The sequence below is a fragment of the Anopheles coustani genome (assembly GCF_943734705.1).
Source record: "Anopheles coustani chromosome X unlocalized genomic scaffold, idAnoCousDA_361_x.2 X_unloc_10, whole genome shotgun sequence".
NCBI lineage: Eukaryota > Metazoa > Arthropoda > Insecta > Diptera > Culicidae > Anopheles > Anopheles coustani.
Genome location: NW_026525049.1, coordinates 267,501 through 277,500, shown reverse-complemented (window position 1 = coordinate 277,500; position 10,000 = coordinate 267,501). Strand labels below are relative to the sequence as shown.

Below are 10,000 nucleotides of genomic sequence, written 5' to 3'. Positions count from 1 at the left end.
ACTTGTTTACTATCGGTCTCATGGTTGTATTTAGCTTTAGAAGGAGTTTACCTCCCACTTAGTGCTGCACTATCAAGCAACACGACTCCATGGCACGCTCGGTCCATCATCCAACGGGCGCTGTTCTACGGGCCTATCACCCTCTATGGGTTCTGAGCCACATTCAAGTTGGACTTGAAAAGCGCTAAGATGACGGATAGTGAGACGCACCAGTACACGGAATCGGATAGACGGACAGGCCGCCACCCCTACGTGCTGAGCTTCTCCCGTTTCGCTCGCAGCTACTCAGGGAATCCCGGTTGGTTTCTTTTCCTCCCCTTATTAATATGCTTAAATTCAGGGGGTTGTCACACATGAACTGAGGCTTATGTACCTTGCGGTTGTTATCGTCACATCTGGCTTGCGACTACTTTGTTTCAATGTCCAATATGTACCGTTGGACTCGGTTAACGGGCTGTTAGCCCGCGTGTGGTTTAACTCACTGATACCTTCCATTGCCCATACGCTAGTTTGTTTGTGTTCCTTTGGTCAACTTCCATACTTGAATCATTTGTGCTACCGCTGCTGCTTCGACGCTACTTTGACATCTTCGCTTCTATTTAAATAAATAAATAAGCTGAAGCTAGACATCAGTAAACACCACCACAGACACCACAAGCACGCCTTCTCCTCGTACTTCCGCCTCACGCGGGAACACGGACGCTCTAAATACTTCGAATTCCAATGCCAGTATATTGTAAACCACGGGTTCTTTAATGCTAGCGGGTCGTCGCGACCCTAGTTAACATCATGGTGCACGTCTCGTGACGGGTGTCACGGCGTAGTTAAATGTATGCGATACATTTCTCAAATATAAGCGCTCAGTCATCTGTACATCATGGTAGGTTCCCACGACGTGCAATATGCGTTCAACTTATCAATGTTCATGTGTCCTGCAGTTCACATTATGACGCGCAGTTAGCTGCGGTCTTCATCGATCCATGAGCCGAGTGATCCACTGCCGAGGGTGACTAACTTGCGTAAGCCGCCGCTGTGCGCGTATACCCGTTCCCCGTAGGGAGGAGCAAGCCGCCGCTTAGAGACGAAGCATAAAGTGTCCTCATTCCACATAGGGCAAGCTGGATGAATCCATTTTACCCAGGACGGCCGAAGCGGCGTGGACCAGGGGAGAACTGAACCTTATACTTCACACCACAGTAAGTCTACGTGTCCTCTTCCACATAGGGCAAGCTAGAACTAACTATCTTACCCAGGACTGCCGCAGCAGCGTGGACCAGGGGAGGAACACACTTTTCATGGAAACGTAAGGCATCCATGACTGCCATAACGTAAGCCGCCGCTGTGCGCGTATACCCGTTCCCCGTAGGGAGGAGCAAGCCGCCGCTTAGAGACGAAGCATAAAGTGTCCTCATTCCACATAGGGCAAGCTGGATGAATCCATTTTACCCAGGACAGCAAGCGACGGATCGAAAAAAACCCAAAAGTAAAATGTGTTTAAAAACCCGATTTCTACATTATTGCCGAAGACACCAAAGCGCTATCTCGAAATTTTAAAAATCGATCGAAAATGTATGGACGGCGATCACAAAATTCCGGACGAATTTTGTAAACGTGTTTTTTCGTTTTCTCGCGATTGCGGGCGAACCAAGCGACGGATGGAAAAAAACCCAAAAGTAAAATGTGTTTAAAAACCCGATTTCTACATTATTGCCGAAGACTTCAAAGCGCTATCTCGAAATTTTTAAAATCGATTGAAATTGTATGGAGAAAGGATTGTTTTTTGAAGCCTGTCGAAAATACACTCACCGAGCCGTTTTTTGTATCGACCGACAAACAAGTTTGCCTAGCTAACTTTTTCTTCCGGATTGGCCGCGGACCTCACTTTTCAATATCTAGTGGTGCCATGGACCACCAAAAGAGGCTTTTTAACATTTTCAACAATTTCGACTTTTTCGGATTTTCAACGTAAGGGGACTCGGGGCGACTTTTTTCGAGTCTGTCTAAAATACACTTACCAGATTTTTCAAAGGTGCGGACCGTCATACAACTTTGCCTAGGTCAATTTTTTGTTCCAAATCGATCGCGGGTTTCACTTTTCAATATTTAGGGCTCGAGTAGAGTACGAATATAGGGTTTTCTCATTTTTCGACATTTTCGACTTTTTTGGGATTTTTTCGGGTGTATCGAGCTTCGGCATAGCCATACCGTTTGTGTTTCTCAATTTTTTATTTGTCTAGTCGTAAGTACTCGAGTAGATGAAACTTTTTGCCGAAGACACCATGCCTCGGAAACGACTCCTTCATGCTCAAAATTGGGGCCAAAGGTGATTTTTGTTACTTTTCCTTAGGGGGCCCAACACTTAGAAAATTTTCAAAATCGCGATTTTTCGATTGCGAGCTAGCGCTTTGCGGTCTTCGGCAATGTTTTAGATCTTGATGAGATAAGACTTTTTGGCCATGAGACATTTACCCCTCCGACCCCTCCTTCCCCCCGCAAATCGCCCCACAAAGTGCAATTTTTGCTTTTTCACCTCTTTGCACGCACTGTTCGGCCCAAATGGCCACTTTCTATGGGTCTGAGCGCTTTGCGGTCTTCGGCAAACTTATAGATCGTACCAATTCCTTATTATAATTATTCCCCACCACCTTCGTACCTCTTCATCCCTGGCCACTATTCGCGTACCAAGGTAATTTTTGTTCATTTTGTCAACATTTTTCATTTTTGACTGCTTATATCGGCCTTGCCATGAACCGATAGCGCTTCGCTGTGTTCTAACGTAAGTTAGTACTACTCTTTACCTTTCCAAATCATATCTTAGGTTGCCATTTGCTTGCGTACAGCCGGAGCTATGAGCGATACCGTAAAAAGTACCGAAACTTGGAAAAATCGTTTGATCGCCCATATCCCCCCTTTGGGGGCCAGATATCGAAAAAAGTTCTGATTCAAAAAGTTGCGCATCAACGTGTTCTAGTTATGTCTAGAACATTTCACTTCGCTAGCTGGCCTGCAACTTAGCCGTAATTGGGATTTTAGGGTGTTCTTGGAGGGCCCATTTCCTGCGACTTGGTATCTTTTGGGCCCTATGTTTCGCTAATATCTCCACGAGTTTTCTAGACAGCGTTCTCATACTTTCAGGGTGTTTAGAACACTTCAAGACTTTTCCAACGCTATGCCGTTTGCTTCGCTCGGACATCTACAGCCGAAGTTATTCGAGGTACTTGGTACCTTACCCTGTTTTCTCAGTACTTGGTCGAAAATTTCGATCAGCCATATGACCGACTTGGACAACCCTGGGCGGGTTGACCCCATATAACTAAACTTTTGTCTCGTAAAGGCAAACTTATAAATGTTCTACGTCAACTCGCTATCTCGTACCGCCTTGACGGTATACTTGGTTCAAGGGCCATTTCCAGCGTTTTGGTCGCAATTTCGCTCTAAGTTTCGCTAATACCTTCGTCCGTGGACATGGTTATTTTTTGTTCGTATTTTTCCTTGATAGTCCCACTCAGGACTATTCCATACCAGAGTCAAGCGTCCCGCTAAGTGCCATACAGCCTGAGTTATAATTCATGAAAGGTACCTCTACCAGTTTTTGCCATACTTGGGTGCAAGCCATGAATCACCCATATCTCCACTTTGGAGGCCAGCTACCGCCTGGGCCACATATACTTTTTTGTTGGTCATACCATGCACAGTTTATAATTGTTCTACGCCAACTTGCTATCTCTTCTCCAACTTGCCGTTATTCTTGGTCCAAGTCCCATTTCGTTCGTTTTTGGACCCATTTTGCTATATGATTCACTAATAGCTTCGGCCATGGACAAGCTGATTTTCTATTTTTATTTTTCCTTGATAGTTCCACTCAGGACCATTCCAAAACACCCCGCAACTCGTCGCTCGGTGGCAAACTGACCGAGTTATAATTCATGAAAGGTACCTCTACCTGGTACAGCACATGGTCGGCCCAAAACATAAACCGACCAAACGACCGACTTGGAGCACCCTGATCGGGTTGCTCCCATATAATGAAAGTTGCGTCTACCAACGTCCAACATATAAATATTCTACGACAAGTCGCTATCTCTTACCGGTCAGCCGGTAATCACCTTTCAAGGGTGATTTTATTCAAGTGCCATTTCCTGCGCCTTGGTCCCCGAATTGGACCATCATCACCTAATATCTCCGTGGTCTTTCATTTCAGCCTCATGAAACTTTCAAGGTAGATAGGTCTCCCCAAGAACTTTCCAACGGTATGCCGTTTGTCTTGCTCGGCCATCTACAGCCGAAGTTATTAATGGTACTTGGTACCTTACCCTGTTTTTTCCATACTTGTTCGTACTTGGGTACAAACTTTGGATCGCCCATATCTCCACTTTGGAGGCCAGCCAGCACCTTGGCCTCATATACTTTTTTGTTGGTCATACCATGCACCAAATATAATTGTTCTACGCCAACTTGCTACCTCGTCTCCAACTTGCCGTTATTCTTGGTCCAAGTCCCATTTCATTCGTTTTCGGACCCATTTTGCTATATGTTTCACTAATAGCTTCGGCCATTGACAAGCTGATTTTTTATTTGTATTTTTCCTTAATAGTCCCACTTAAGATCATTCCAAATCATACCGCAACTTGTCGCTCGGTGGCAAACTGACCGAGTTATAATTCATGAAAGGTACCTCTACCTGGTACAGCACATGGTCGGCCCAAATCATAAACCGACCAAACGACCGACTTGGAGCACCCAGACCGGGTTGCTCCCATATAATGAAAGTTGCGTCTTCCAACGTCCAACATATAAATATTCTACGACAAGTCGCTATCTCTTACCGGTCAGCCGGTATTCATCTTTCAAGGGTGATTTTGGTCAAGTGCCATTTCCTGCGACTTGGTCCCCGAATTGGACCATCATCACCTAAAATCTCTGTGGTCTTTCCACTCAGCCTCATGAAACTTTCAGGGTAGATAGGTCTCCCCAAGACCTTTCCAACGGTATGCCGTTTGTCTTGCTCGGCCATCTACAGCCGAAGTTATTAATGGTACTTGGTACCTTACCCTGTTTTTTCCATACTTGCTCGTACTTGGGTACAAACTTTGGATCGCCCATATCTTCACTTTGGAGGCCAGCCAGCACCTTGGCCGCATATACTTTTTTGTTGGTCATACCATGCACCAAATATAATTGTTCTACGCCAACTTGCTAACTCGTCTCCAACTTGCCGTTATTCTTGGTCCAAGTCCCATTTCATTCGTTTTTGGACCCTTGTTGCTCCATGTTTCGCTAATAGCTTCGCCCACCAACATGCTGAATTTCTTTGCGTATTTTTCCTTGATAGTCCCACTTAAGATCATTCCAAATCACACCGTAGATTGTCGCTCGGAGGCAAACTGACCGAGTTATAATTCATGAAAAGTACCTCAACCTGGTACAGCACATGGTCGGCCCAAACCGTAAACCGACCAAACGACCGACTTGGAGCACCCTGACCGGGTTGGCCCCATATAATGAAAGTTGCGTCTCTACACGCCCAACTTATGAATATTCTACGCCAAGTCGCTATCTCTTACCGGTAAGCCGGTATTCACCTTCCAAGGGGGATTTTGGTCAAGTGCCATTTCCTGCGACTTGGTCCCCGAATACGACCATCATCACCTAATATCTCCGTGGTCTTTCAACTCAGCCTCATGAAACTTTCAGGGTAGATAGGTCTCCCCGAGACCTTTCCAACGGTGAGCCGTTTGCCTCGCTCGGCCATATACAGCCGAAGTTATTAATGGTACTTGGTACCTTACCCTGTTTTTTCCATACTTGTTCGTACTTGGGTACAAACTTTGGATCGCCCATATCTCCACTTTGGAGGCCAGCTAGCACCTTGGCCCCATATACTTTTTTGTTGGTCATGCCATGCACCAAATATAGTTGTTCTACGCCAACTTGCTATCTCTTCTCCAACTTGCCGTTATTCTTGGTCCAATTCCCATTTCATTCGTTTTTGGACCCATTTTGCTATATGTTTCACTAATAGCTTCGGCCATGGACAAGCTGATTTTCGATTGGTATTTTTCCTTGATAGTCCCACTCAAGACCATTCCAAAACACACCGCAGCTTGTCGCTCGGTGGCAAACTGACCAAGTTATAATTCATGAAAGGTACCTCAACTTGGCAAACCACGTGGTCGGCCCAAACCATAAACCAACCAAACGACCGACTTGGAGCACCCTGACCGGGTTGGCCCCATATAATAAAAGTTGCGTCTCTACACGCCCAACTTATGAATATTCTACGCCAAGTCGCTATCTCTTACCGGTAAGCCGGTATTCACCTTCCAAGGGTGATTTTGGTCAAGCGCCATTTCCTGCGACTTGGTCCCCGAATTGGACCATCATCACCTAATATCTCCGTGGTCTTTCAACTCAGCCTCATGAAACTTTCAGGGTAGATAGGTCTCCCCAAGACCTTTCCAACGGTGAGCCGTTTGCCTCGCTCGGCCATCTACAGCCGAAGTTATTAATGGTACTTGGTACCTTACCCTGTTTTTTCCATACTTGTTCGTACTTGGGTACAAACTTTGGATCGCCCATATCTCCACTTTGGAGGCCAGCCAGCACCTTGGCCCCATATACTTTTTTGTTGGTGATACCATGCACCAAATATAATTGTTCTACGCAAGCTTGCTATCTCTTCTCCAACTTGCGGTTATTTTTGACTCAAGTCCCATTTCCATAGTTTTTTGTACCAATTTGCTCTATGTTTCGCTAATAGCTTCGCCCAAGGACTTTGTGATTTTTTGTTCGCATTTTTCCTAAATAGTCCCACTCAAGACTATTCCAAATCACACCTTAGCTTGTCGCTCAGTGCCATACAGCCAGAGTTTTAATTCATGAAAGGTACATCACCTTGGTACACCACGTGGTCGGTCCAAACCATCAACCAACCATATGACCGACTTCGAGTCGAGCTAGCGGCTAGGCTCAATATAATGAAATGCGTGTCTTGATGCGGGCTACTGACGGTCTGAACAATGTAGCTCGCTAGCTCGTCTCTAAACTTGTGTTTTGGTCGAATATTGGGTGTTCATGTACCACTTCGGGTAACATGGACTTTGGTGCAACTTTACCACTTGTGCACTTAATAACTTCCCGGTCATTCAAGTCTTTGCCTTCATACTTTCAGGGTAGTTAGGTCTCGTCGAGACCTTTCCATACATATGCCAAACTCATCGATCGGACATCTATAGCCCGAGTTATTCGCGGTACACCGTACCTTACCCTGTTTTTTCCTCAATTGGGTACAAACCTTGGAACACCCATATCGCCCCTTTAGAGACTAGCTGGCACGTTGGCCTCATATAATGATAAGTGCACCTCAACTAGGGCTACTGACGGTCAGAACATTTCAACTTGCTAGCTCGGGCCCACACTTGTGTTTTTCTCGAATATATGGTTCAAGTGTGCCACTTTGGGCACTTTTGGACATTTTGTCCCCACACAACTTTCTTGCCTTGGTAGATAGGGTCTTGTGATCTTGGGCAAAAAGATGCACCAAGATAAAGTCTAACTTTCGTTCTTGTACCGCAAAGCGCTATCTCAAACACCCGAGGAGATAGAAAGTGATTATGTTCGGTATATCGGTCTTCCATGGCCTACTATGGTAAACCCCTGCAGGTATGCAACCGAAGGTGCTTGGTACATGTATTTGGTGCAATATCGGTGCAAAGTAGGTGTTTCCTTGATCGGGCTATAACTTTCTTGGTTGATGTTGGATTGCTTTGCGGTCTTCGGGGGATAGTTAGGGAACATGTTGGCCAACATTTCCTTATTCCTCAGCCTGGCCGTACCTCTTACCGTCTAGGCGGTATACATGCTCTAAGTTGGAACTTGTGTTCCTTTGGGTAACTTCTCTGACTTTGACGCTTAATAACTTTCGTTCATATGCAGTCTAAGCTCTGCAACTCTCAGGAAAGCTAGTACTACTCATTTCCTTTCCATATCAGTCTTTGGCTTGTCGATCCGATGTCTACAGCCTTACTTATTCACGTTCCCTGTGAAGGTAGGTTTTTGCCCATTTTCCAGTTCATGTGGTAACATTCCCAGACTTTGCCGGCTTTCTCTTCATGTGGTAACTTGCTTGCTCATGTGGTAACTTGGAAGTGTATTTCTGACAGACCCAATCTGGGACTTAGCCGATTTTTCTCTGCATATTATATGGATCCATCACTAGGCCATCTTGCTTGCTCATGTGGTAACTTGGAAGTGTATTTCTGACAGACCCAATCTGGGACTTAGCCGATTTTTCTCTTCATATCATATGGATCCATCACTAGGCCATCTTGCTTGCTTGTGTGGTAACTTGATAGTGTATGTCTGACAGACCCAATCTGGGACTTAGCCGATTTTTCTCTTCATATCATATGGATCCATCACTAGGCCATCTTGCTTGCTTGTGTGGTAACTTGGAAGTGTATTTCTGACAGACCCAATCTGGGACTTAGCCGATTTTTCTCTTCATATTATATGGATCCTGGACTTAGCCGATTTTTCTCTTCATATCATATGGATCCATCACTAGGCCATCTTGCTTGCTTGTGTGGTAACTTGGAAGTGTATTTCTGACAGACCCAATCTGGGACTTAGCCGATTTTTCTCTTCATATCATATGGATCCATCACTAGGCCATCTTGCTTGCTTGTGTGGTAACTTGGAAGTGTATTTCTGACAGACCCAATCTGGGACTTAGCCGATTTTTCTCTTCATATTATATGGATCCTGGACTTAGCCGATTTTTCTCTTCATATCATATGGATCCATCACTAGGCCATCTTGCTTGCTTGTGTGGTAACTTGGAAGTGTATTTCTGACAGACCTAATCTGGGACTTAGCCGATTTTTCTCTTCATATTATATGGATCCTGGACTTAGCCGATTTTTCTCTTCATATCATATGGATCCATCATTAGGCCATCTTGCTTGCTTGTGTGGTAACTTGATAGTGTATTTCCGACAGACCCAATCTCGGACTTAGCCGATTTTTCTCTTCATATTATATGGTTCCATCACTAGGCCATCTTGCTTGCTTGTGTGGTATCTTGAAAGTGTATGTCTGACAGACCCAATCTCGGACTTAGCCGATTTTTCTCTTCATATAATATGGATCCTGGACTTAGCCTGTTATTAGGTTATTATATATGGATCCTGGACTTAGCCGATTATTAGGTTATTATATATGGATCCTGGACTTAGCCGATTTTTCTCTTCATATAATATGGATCCGGGACTTAGCCGATTATTAGGTTATTATATATGGATCCTGGACTTAGCCGATTTTTCTCTTCATATAATATGGATCCGGGACTTAGCCGATTTTTCTCTTCATATAATATGGATCCGGGACTTAGCCGATTTTTCTCTTCATATAATATGGATCCGGGACTTAGCCAATTTTTCTCTTCATGTGGTAACGTATGCCAATCGCTCACAAGTCATGGGATAAGGGTACTTGTGTTCTTCCATCTTCTAAGTCCCGCACGGGGACATCGTGATCGCCCCAAGTCCGGAATAGCGCCAAGTCAAGCCCCACGGTGGCCGTGCAGGACCTGTTAGCGGCGGCCCCACTGACAGCACTAATCCGGACTTAGAAATTATATCTTTCTAATCGAACACCACACACGCAACACCACCATACCACCATCTCCTTGCAAGTACCTAAGTACCCGCAACTCCATGGTGAAGGCAATGTCACTCCATCACCAACCTCTTTGCATTGCAAGCACTTGCGTACCTACAACACTCCGAAGAAGGCAACGGCGCGCGATGCTCGACTCCACACACCACACCACACCACACCACCGATGGCCAGCCAGCCAGCCAGCCCAGCTAAGGGCTAACCCACCAACCAACCACCAATGGCCTAGGCCAGCCGGATCCCACCTTCAAGTCCAAGCACAGCCAAGTGCAAGTACCGCCAAGTGTTCACCAACCAACCATCACACCAGGTCAGCCGGCCA

General features: G+C 45.4%; 1 protein-coding gene and 2 non-coding genes across 3 annotated transcripts in view; all 3 read right to left on the bottom strand.

The window, feature by feature from the left end:
* Positions 1-367, bottom strand: part of LOC131269870 (large subunit ribosomal RNA) — a 4,085-nt gene extending 3,718 nt beyond the window's left edge. The window contains exon 1 of the ribosomal RNA XR_009179043.1: positions 1-367. This exon is cut by the window's left edge and continues 3,718 nt beyond it. This is a non-coding gene — a ribosomal RNA (large subunit ribosomal RNA).
* LOC131269849 (helicase POLQ-like) overlaps positions 1-10,000 on the bottom strand; it is a 151,720-nt gene that overhangs the window by 86,950 nt on the left and 54,770 nt on the right. The window lies entirely within an intron of this gene.
* Positions 855-1,009, bottom strand: LOC131269853 (5.8S ribosomal RNA). The gene has a single exon (XR_009179027.1). It is a non-coding gene; the product is annotated as a 5.8S ribosomal RNA (ribosomal RNA).